The sequence below is a fragment of the Mustela nigripes genome, chromosome 5 (genome assembly GCF_022355385.1).
Source record: "Mustela nigripes isolate SB6536 chromosome 5, MUSNIG.SB6536, whole genome shotgun sequence".
Taxonomy (NCBI): domain Eukaryota; kingdom Metazoa; phylum Chordata; class Mammalia; order Carnivora; family Mustelidae; genus Mustela; species Mustela nigripes.
The window spans coordinates 56,610,378-56,621,784 of NC_081561.1; positions in this window are offsets into that span (position 1 = coordinate 56,610,378).

Consider the following 11,407-nt stretch of genomic DNA (forward strand, 5'->3'; position numbering starts at 1 on the left):
TTCTTTCTTTCTTTCTTTCTTTCTTTCTTTCTTTCTTTCTTTCTTTCTTTCTTTCCCTCAGATCTGAGGCAGGCCCTTGCATTATGGGCAAAGCTCTTGACATAGACCAGGGCATAGGCAGACAAGGGAGAGAATCATTCACTTTGAGGCAATTGGTAAAATAGAAGGGGAAAAAAAGGTAGACCAGTTTAAATGGGGGATAAGATGATCTACATGGATTAAAAATCAATTGTGAGGAATGTTCATCCTGACTGTGAGGAGGATAAAAAATAATGCCAGTTGGAGAAAAATGCTGATAAAAACAAAACAGAGAGGAAGATGGGCCATAGCAGGAATTGTTATTTTATTTTATTTTAATTTCTTTAAAGATTTTAATTTTTTATGAGAGAGAGAGAGAGGAGAGAGAGAGGGAGATCACGAGCAGTGGGGGAAGGGCAAAGGGAGAAACAGACTCCCCACCGAGCAGAAGCCTCAATGCAGGGTTCCACCCCACGACTCTGGGACATGACCTGGGCCAAAGGCAGATGCTTAACTGACTGATGCACCCAGGTGCCCCGAGGGATTGCTACTTTAGAAAGAGGAGTTAGAGAGGACTTCTCTGAGGAGGTAGCATGTGAGCCCAGAATGCAGTGAGGGAGTTCACAGAGAGATTGGTAGGCAAGGAGAACAGCAAGTGTAAAGCCCCGGAGACAAGATTTGCTTGGTGAGGTTGAGGAATAGCATGGAAGTGAGTGTGGCATGGGAGGGAGTGGTGCCTGGAGTTGGAAGGGTCTCCAAGGAAGACCCTTGGAGGGTCTTGATGTCTTTTTCCTGCTGCTCCTCTGGTCAGGGAGAAAGATGCCCCATCTCCTCCTCTCAACTAGAGAGCCGTGCTGCCTTCAACCATGCCTAGTTTTGTGTCCTGCCTGCTGGGAAGCTGCCTTGGATGCCCTGGAAACATAACTAATCACAGCCTCCTGCCTTGTCCCTTGGCTCTGGAGTACCTCCCTATGGGCAAGTCATTGCTTCTCAAGATCTCAGCATCTGCACTGGACCAGCTCTACCTTTCTGAGAGAGTCAAAATGACACACATCTCTTCCCAAGTACCAACACATGAGTCAGCATTACATGTCAGATTTTTTAGAGGATTTACTTCTTTCTATTATATTTGAAAAGAAATTCTGCTGTCTCCTCCATTGTCTAGTTTTGTTTACTTCTCATATTTTTTCCTTTGTGATATGATTTGCGTTTTTCACCTATAGGTTGAAGACAGACTCAAAAGTGTAGCAGGTACCAGGGAGAGGTGAGAGAAGAGGTTGGAACTTAGAAGGACAAGTGAGATCATATGACTAAAACAAGGGTAAAGAAACAAAATAGAGCAAAGGAGGAGTCTGATCCCCCCTGAGAAATCAGCTTCCACAACATTGCTGCTAATGCCTTCTTCCTGATCCAGGGAATAGAGCAGATGTCCTTGACTGTCTCCACTAGGGGTGGCTTGGCATGGCCTGCCTCCTGCTGCTGAAACGTCAGAGGGCTGCAGAGCTTATCTTCAAGGATATGGGTGAGAAATGGACCTTATGGTTTTGCTTTTTGCTTGTTTGCTTGAGAATCTTCAAGGTTTTATTGATTTTATGTTATTCCTATGTTCTTATGTTTCATAGGAGCTAGGACCATAGCTCTATAAAGAAAGACATTCTGGGGGCTCCTGGGTGGCTCAGTTGGTTGAGTGTCTGACTCTTGATTTGGCTCAGGTCATGATCTTGGGGTCGTGGGATTGAACCTCATGTTGGGCTCTGAGGTGAATGGAGAACTGCCAAAGGAATATTTTAAACTCCTGATAATTTCAAATCTCTTCCAATATTAAAATAATCCACAAATGATGAGGGGGCAACGAGTGTTTGACACCATGACCTGTCCCTTATGTTTTCTTGACAATTTTGGAGCCTTGTGACATAGGTCTGTTTTTAATTCTTTGAGGAACCTCCATACTGGCTTTCCGTAGTGGCTGTACCAATTTACATTGTCACCAACAGTGCACAAGGCTTCCCCTTGTCTCCACATCCTCGCCAGTACATGTTTCTTGTGTTGTTGATTTCAGCCATTCTGACAGGTGTGAAGTAGTATCTCACTGTGGTTTTGATTTGCATGTCCCTGATGGTGAGTGATGTTGAGCACTTTTTCATGTGCCTGTAGGCCATTTGTCTATCTTCTTTGGAAAAATATCTATTTGAATCCTCTGCCCATTTCTTTTTATTGGATTGTTTTATTTTTGTTTTTACTATTGAGTTGCATAGTTCTCTATAAATTTTGGATATTAACCCTTTATCAGATATATCATTTGCAAATATTGTCCCCCATTTGGTAGGCTGCATTTTCATTTTGTTGATGATTTTCTTTCCTGTGGAGAAGATTTTCAGTTTGATATAGTTCCACTTGCTTATTTTTGCTTTTGTTGCCTTTGTTGTTTGGGGTCAAATACAAAAAAATCATCGCCAAAAATAATGTCAAGGAGCTTCTTACCTTTTTTGTTCCAGATGTTTTATGTTTTCATGACTTACATTCAAGTGTTTAATCCATTTTGAGTTCATTTTTGTGTATGTGTAAGATAGTGGTCCAGTTTCATTCTTTTAGATGTGGGTATCCAATTTTCCCAACACTATTTACTAAAAAGACTGTCCTTTCCCCATTGTCAATTCTTGGCTTTTTTATTGTCAATTAATTGACTATATATGTATGGGTTTATTTCTGGACTCTGTTCTGTTCATCAATGTATATGTTTTAATGCCAACACTACTGTTTTTCTTTTGATTATTATAGCTTTATAATATAGTTTGGAATCAGGAAGTGTAATGCTCCCAGCTTTATTCTTTCTCAACATTGCTTTGGTTATTCAGGTTCTTTTGTGGTTCCATAGAGAAGTTTTAGGGTTGTTTATTCTATTTTTATGAAAATATCATTGGAATTTTGATAGGAATTTCATTGAATCTGTAGATTGCTTTGGGTAGTATAGACATTTTAGTAATAATAATTCTTCCAATTCATGAGCATGAATATCTTTCTATTTATTTGTGTCTTAATTTCTTTCATCAATGTCTTATACTTTCCAGTGTACAGGTCTTTCACCTCCTTGGTTGGATTTATTCCTAGATATTTTATTATTTTTGATATAATTATAAATGGGATTTTTTTTTCTTAACTTCCCCTTGATAGTTTGTTACAGAACTGCAACAGATATTTGTATATTTGTGCCTTTGGTTTTAAATTTGGCCATCAAGCTGGTCAAAATTGAGGACTTAAAGATAAAACTCAGTAGTAACAATAACATTTGTAATGAAAACAAAATGTAATTTTTGTTTGTTTATTTTTGACAGATCTCATCACCTAAAAAGAGTGCAAAGAGTAGTCCTGCTGGGCGGGCCTGAGTTTGAGTTCTAATTCTGGTACTTAAAAAATGTATAACTTTGGTATATGGTTATAGTTCTTCATGTCAGAGTTTTTCTTGTGTGTAAATATGGATAGAATACCTGGCTTATAGATGTGTGGATTAACTAAGGGGATCTATCTAGCAAGTTTCCTAACCTGTAGGGAAGGCTCACTCTTCCATCTTCTTAACTTTCCTTCCTGCTCTCTTCTCTCCCCTTCTTCCTTCTGATTGTTTAAAGAGCTGTATGGCATTCCAAAGAAACTTACAAAGTACGAATGTACAAAAATAATTTTAATAAAAATGTGGATATTTTTCTTAGGAAACATGTCAGTGTTTATTGCAGGTGTCATACAAAACTCATAGCAGTAAGATGAGAGAGAAGAAAAGGAAGGAAAATCTACATAATTTCCTCTCCCCCCCCCCCGCCCCCTGCTCTCCCTCTGTCTCTTTCTCTCAGAATATACATTCCTGGAGGGAAAGTTTTCCAAACATATTTTTATAACAACACAAGTAATGTATTCCAGAAAAAAATTAGATTTACTGTGAATCTTGAATTAGTTAAGTAAGCACAAGTTTTTCAAGCCTCTGTATGGACAGCATTGTTCCAGGTGCTGTGAGGTGATACAAACATGAATAAGAACGTTCTCTCCTTTCAAGGGGCTAGGACTCTAGCTATAGTCGCATACAATCTTATGGAAGTACGGTAACTATAACGCCATGCATAAAAAGAGCATGTGTTAGAACCGAATAACCTAATTGTCCTTTCTACAGGTGTTTGAGGTATTTATATCTACAGAAGGTATGAGGACGTGGGGCAAAGTTGGCACTCTTGACACCAGCCCTGGTCCAATCCACCAGCCTCTCTAGTCTGGGTTATTTCAGTAACCTCTTAACTGGCATGCCAACTCCTCCACAGTCTATCCTCAACACAACAGCCAGACTGATCCAGACAAACACACTTCAGATCATGAAACTCTGCCCGATGTCTTCCTGATTCACTGCAAAAAAGCCAACATTTTATCCACAAAGCCCCGTGGGATCCTGTTCCCGTCGTCACTCTGTCCTCTCTCCCACCACTTTGAGCACGTGGCTTCCTTCCTTCCCTCCTTACACCTCCCCCCCCTCCCTCCCCCCCCTTCCTTTCTTCCTCCCTAAAGATTTTATTGACTTATGTATTTGAGAGAGAGAGTGAGAGCGTGAAACAGGGGAGAGGGGCAGAGGGAGAAGCAGACTCCTGGCTGAGCAGGGAGCCCAACGCAGAGCTCAGCCCTGGGACTCCAGGATCATGACCCAAGCCGAAAGCAAACGCTCAACAGACTGAGCCACCCAGGCACCCCAGCACTTGGCTTTCTTAGGGTACCTCCAGAATAATGGGAACACTCCTGCCAAGGCTTTGGCAAGTGTTGTTTCTCCCAGACACCTGCTTGTCTCTCTCCCTTTCCTTTCTCAGCTCTTTATGCAAATATGGTCTTCCTTGATGATCTTATTCAGAAACTGCAATCTTTCTCTCTCTCTGTTTTGTCTTGTCACCATCATCCTGTAGAACTCTATCAGTTTGCTGGAGTGGCCATAACAAAGTACCACACACTAGGGGACTTAAGAACAGAAGTTTATTTTTTCACAGTCCTAGGGCCCAAGGAAAGAGAGCAAGGTGTCTGCAGGAATGGCTGTTGTCTCCCTGTGTCCTTACTTGGTCTTCTCTCTGTACATGTCTGTGTTGTCATCTCTTCTTATGGAGAAGGGCTCACCCCAATGCCCTCATTTTACCTTAAATATCTCTTTTAAGACCCCATATCCAAATACAGTCACATTCTGAGGTACTGGGGGACCAAACTTTAACATATAAGTTTCATTGGGGTTCAGTCATAAAAATAACTTAAGTATTTGTTTTCATCTGTTTCTTAGTAAGTTCTAAGATGGCAAGGGTTATCATGAGTTTTGTTTGTTGCCTTGTACCCAGAACTCGGAAAAATGGCTGGCGCATCAGGGATAATTAACCAACATTTGAAATGAATAGGTAGTAAAGGAAAAGACAAGAGAGCAAAAATAATCTTTCAATAGTTTGGCTATGGAATGGCTGGGGGCAATGCAATTTAGAGAGCTGTCTTCAGTGAGGGTCAACTGGTGAGGGGGAGACAGATCTCAGCTTCTTCTCTGATCTTAGCTGATTCTTGGCTGGATAGCACTGCATTTTCAGAAATGTGTCATTTGTTCCTGCCACCAACAGGTGTCCTCCCCAAGGGGCTGGGAAAGAGTTCGGCTTTATCCCTTGGCCACATGAACTTGGACTAGTTGCTTGCTTCTCTGAAAATCTGTTTCTTCATCTGCAAAATATGGTTTAGGATTCTTGATTCACAGGATTAATAGAACATATCTGTGAAAATGTTTGGCATATAGTATTCACTCAAGCTAAAGTTTCTGACCCATGAAATTTCAAGTTATACCCTTCTCAGAGCTCTACAGAGATAACACTCCACCCCTTAACCCTGCCTTCCCCATCCTTAAGTCTTGTTCTCTACCTTCCAAATCCTTCTAACTCAGCCCACTGACAGAAGAATTTGAAAAAGAAGCAATAGAAATGAGGGTGTGGTTTTTTTCATGGCTTGTAAATAGATAAATTACTGTATTAGGGAAATGGTAATTTAATACCGTAAGGTGAAACTCATTTTACAGTTACTTTGAAGAGAAAATTTGCATAAAATACCAATTAACAACCAATAAAATCATGTACAACCTTAGCATTTTAAAATAGTAAACAGCTCTATATTAAGGACAGAGTTTAACAGATTTGTGGAGTAGGAATGTAAGTAGGATAGGTTTCCAAACGACACTGTTCCTAAGTCATTTCTAGAAATAACTGCTTTAAGATAAAATGTCTACAGTGTTAATCATTATGAATTCTTTATGTAGCATTAGTTTTAGTGCTGTGAAGAGGGAGGGCTGAAACAACATTTTTGTTTACACTAAGCTTTTTAAATATTTTATTCTAGTTTTTATTATTTTTAAAGATTTTATTTGACAGAGAGACAGGGAGAGCAGAAGCTGGAAGACAGAGAGAGAGAGGGCGGGGGAGAAGCAGGTTCCCAAGTGGGGCTCCATCCCAGAATCCCAGGATTATGACCTGAGCCCAACGCAGCCACTTAACTGACTGAGCCACTCAGGCGCCCCAGCCTTTTAAATATTTTAAATATTTCAGTAAAATGATTCTTTCCCAAGCCAGCTGTGGTTGTCCATGTTGCTTGAGAACTGACTTTAGATTCAAACAAATTACTTCAGCCGAACCTAAGGCTTGATACAGGCAGGATGTCCTAAAATCTTAACACAGTTTTAAGCTTTAATTACTGGAAAAGTGTGTATGCTACAAACAACAATTACAAATCATTCGAAAATGTTATTTCAACTTCTTTTGCCTTTGTGAAGTTTGAATAATCAATGTTTTATTTTAACTTTCTTTTTTGTTTTGGTCAATGTTCACCATCTTCAGTTAGAGGGACAAAAATTATGATTAAATGTGTATTATCCCCCCCAAAATGTTGTGACTATACAAAAAAGTTTAAAAATTAAACTTTCAAGTGTTTCTTGGTAAGTTTGTAACATGTATACTTCTGCAAGTACTGACGTTTGAAACCGCGTTAAGACCTTTGGGGTACCCCTTGGGAAAGGGTTTCTGTATAGTAAGTGCTGTGAAGAATAAAGGTGGAAGATTTAATCAGAAGGCGAAATTTTCTCTCAAGAAAAAAAAAATCCCCTTTTCTTCAGATCAGTTGTTGCAGGCAGGGTACCAAAGACCAGTCATCTAGAAAACCACAAAGGCCTTTGAAGGGGTGAGGCAGGGTGTGTGTGGGGAGGGGAATTGGGATATGGGATCATATTACTGACATTTCTATCGCTTAAATGACCCTGGATCCAGTTTTCTCTGGATGAAGTTAATGCTGCCCTTATCAGTTATAGAAGCTGAAAGAATAGCCCAAGAGACGTGCTACAGTGTCTGTTTATCCAAGCGATTTTCTACAACGAACCACCTATTCTAGTGAGATAATCTATGTATTGGCTAAGCGGGTGAGCTATGAAGCGATAAGACTTGGGTTCAAATCCTGTGTGCACCAATGTCTGAAGCTCTATAAGACTCAATTTGCCAATTGGTACAGATGGATGATGAGGGACTCTTGGGTGGCTCAGGTGGCTAAGCATCTGCCTTTAGCTCAGGTCATGATCCCCGGGTCCTGGAATAGAGCCCTGATGGTCAGGCTCCCTCCTCAGCATAGAGCCTGTTTCTCCCTCTGCCCCTTCCTATTGCTTGGACTGTCTCTCTTTCTCACTTTGCTCTCTTCAAATAGATAAATAAAATCTTAAAACAACAACAACAACAACAACAACAACAAGGGGATAATGATATCAGTAATACATACCCCCAGAAGTCTGCTGTATAGATCAAAGGAAATAATGCATGGGAAGGGCTTCTGTGGCATATATGGTATCTGGTATATGCGAAGTGTTCAATACACGTTGCTGACTGTTAGTGTCACTCTGATTACAGTGCCCAAACCCTGTTTCTGGTCCCATCATAAATGGAATCATGTTTCTCCATTTGAAGTTGGCAAAAGGAGGAAACTGCTCCTTCGTTTTGCAAAATGCCCGATTGAAAGGCAAGGTTCTCAGTGTCAAAGCAAAGGAAACTAAAGGGCTGTACATAAAAAGTGAAAGATTTCTTCCTTAGGATGTATAGATTTTTCCATGCAAAATAATTTGGGGTTCTCTCAAGATAGAACTTAGGTTTAGGGAAGTGCAGGGAGGCTAGGAGGAGGAAAGATGCTTTAAAGGCCTCTGTAGAGTGGCTGGTCCAAGAAGCAAGGTGGGAATCTTCAGGGGAGAGAAGGCTGCTTTGCTCAGGCTCCCTTTAACAGGCAAATGGACCTCAGGACAAAAGCACGTAATCTAACTTTGTGTTGGATGGTAACCACTATATTGCAGGGTGTCCCTCTGCTGGAAATCTGACTCTTTCTTTAGGCTTTCCCAGATGGGCTCCCACTTGAAATGAAACTTTCTTATACTTTACTGTCACTCTACATTTGCATCTAATATAATAATTATTTAGGCATTCAGCGAACATCCATTGCATAATCTGTGTGCCCGGCTCTGGCTAGGTATTTAAGGCAGAGGGTCAAAATCTGAATGTATTTATATACTTCCAGTCACACGTCTTTCAGTAATAGTGTCACCCCTTGAAGGCAGAAGTCACTTTTATTGTATGACTTACTTTGTCATACATTGTATGACTTACTTTGCCTAGCATAATGCATTGAACATAGTCCTCAATAGATGTTTGCTGAGTTGGATGGAATTAAATAACAGAGGTGAAACATTAAGATGAGTCTTGATTGATGATTTCAAATGGTAGAGATTCCAGGCAGAGAAAAGGCACTCCACGAAATTACTTAGGAAAATGCGTGGTGTGTGCTAGGAACATGAGAAGTTCTTATTCTCCATAACTAAGGGAGTGCTGGAGGATAATGCAGAAAAGGGAGGTTGAGGCCATACTATAGAAAGCTTAAAGCCTAAACAAAAAAAAAATTTTTTTTTAATATTTTATTTATTTGACAGAGAGAGAGATCACAGGTAGGCAGAGAAGCAAACAGAGAGAGAGAGAGAGAGAGAGAGAGGAGGAAGCAGGCTCCCTGCCAAGCAGAGAGCCCGATGTGGGACTCGATCCCGGGACCCTGAGATCATGACCTGAGCTGAAGGCAGAGGCTTAACCCATTGAGCCCCTCCGGTGCCCCTAAACAAAAATTTTATACTTAATTTTTCAATCAATGGGGAGACATTGATTGTTCTTCAGTAGATGTGAGAAGTAACAAAACCCGTGATTTAAGAAGCAGACTTTGGCCACGGTGTGTAAGTGTGTTGGGCAAAGAGAAGTAGGCCAATAATCAAACTAATTAGTTCATTTAAGCCAAGATGTTAAAAACTTCGATTAGATTGTTTGTAGAGAGAAAAGGAAATAGATGCAAAGACGAAAGAGACTTTGCTAAAGTACAGGTCTTAGCAGCAAAGCAGATGGGAAGGTTGGGAGGTGGGAGAGAGAAGGCAAAGAGGAGGAAGAGTCAGGGACAGTTTGGGAATCCAGGATGTGGATGAGAAAAATGTGGTGCCAGTAACAAAAACAGGGATTGCACAAAGGGGCATTGGTTTATTTAGGAAAGAAATGCAGCAATGAAAGGGTTTCTTTATTTGTTTATACATTTACTTACTTTATTTATGTACTTAAGGATGAATGTCCTTGGATATTATGGGGCGGGGAAAACCAGAAAAGAGAGATTTTTTGAGAAGCAGGGGGAGAAAGAGTGATGATTTAAGAGGCCAAAGAGGGGAACTCAAGACCATGAACGGGGGCATCAGCCTTGGCAAGGACAGGTGCTTCAAGTGGTGACAAGGAGGTAAGGAAAGAAAAAGAGGTGAAGTTGGAGAACAATTCAGGCTCGTGGAGAAGGGAGCAGAGAAAGCTCACATGGCAGAACCATCATCAGCAAGACGGTCAGGTGAGGGTGAAGGGGCGGAGGTAGAGGGAGAGGATTGGAGGGAAAGAGAAGAAAAGAAAGAAGCCTGATTGCCACCACAGAGCCTGCTCACCATAATGACTTGGTCACCGAGTGGGTGAAAGATCAGGCAGAGAGCGAGCAAGTGAGGAAAGGTGAGAAGCTGGTGACTTGATTAATCCCTAAATGGACGAGCAACTCCTGAACAGAAGCGAATTGTGCTCCAACGTGATCCCCCCACACCTCCCCACATCAGATCGGACCTCCTCCTCCCCAAATACTTTCTTCTTCAATCTTCCATGTCTTCAGACTTTAAACAACTTGAACCCCTCTGGGCCAGGAGAAAGTATGTTCTTGGAGCCAATTAGAATCCCAGGACTTTGGGGTGCCTGGGTGGCTCAGTGGGTTAAAGCCTCTGCCTTCTGCTCAGGGTCCTGGGATTGAGTCCCGCATCAGGCTCTCTGCTCAGCGGGGAGCCTGCTTCCTCCTCTCTCTCTGCCTGCCTCTCTGCCTGCTTCTCTGCCTACTTGTGGTCTCCCTCTGTCAAATAAATAATAAAATCTTAAATAAATAAATAAAAGTCTTAAAAAAGAATCCTAGGACTTGGGTAGTCGAGAGAACCACAAATGATCACTTAGTCCATCTTTATTATTTTGCACATCAGGAAGCTTAAACAAACCCAACCAGACACAGAACAGTGCAGCGCCTTTTCCAAATTTGCACAGCTGGCTAATGCCAGAACCAAGCCCAGGAGTCAGATTGCCTGTTGTTCCTTTCTTGACACTACACTGCATTATATCAGAATAAGCAATTTTTAAAAGATCTGTTCTAACCCCAAATTCTAATGTGTCTATGAAGAAATATTACACTTCCCCACTTTTCTGTAATTAAATAGTTTGTGAAAGATTATCCTCTCAAAAGGGGACTGGAGAAGGGGAGTTGATTTATTGAGTACATACTAAAGGAAAAGCACAGTGCTAGGAATTTTACATATTTTATTACATTTATTCCTCATATCATCACTGTGGGATAGTTTTTATATCTTATTACTGGAAAAGCTCAAAAAGATTGAAGTACTTTCTCATACCCACCCAATTAGTAAGTGCTATAACAGATTTGAGCCTATATCTGGTGACTCCTCAAACCCATTGTCTTTTTTTTTTTTAAGATTTTATTTATTTATTTGACAGAGAGAGATTACAAGTAGGCAGAGAGATAGGCAGAGAGAGAGAAAGGAGGAAGCAGGCTCCCTGCCAAGCAGAGAGTCCGATGCGGGACTTGATCCCAGGACCCTGAGATTATGACCTGAGCTGAAGGCAGCGGCTTAACCCACTGAGTCACCCAGGTGCCCCAAACCCATTGTCTTTCGATTAAACTAGTAAATTTTAAATATAAAAATATAAATATATTTAACAAATATATATAATATATATCTAAAATTATATAATATTATAAATATAAAATACAAAAA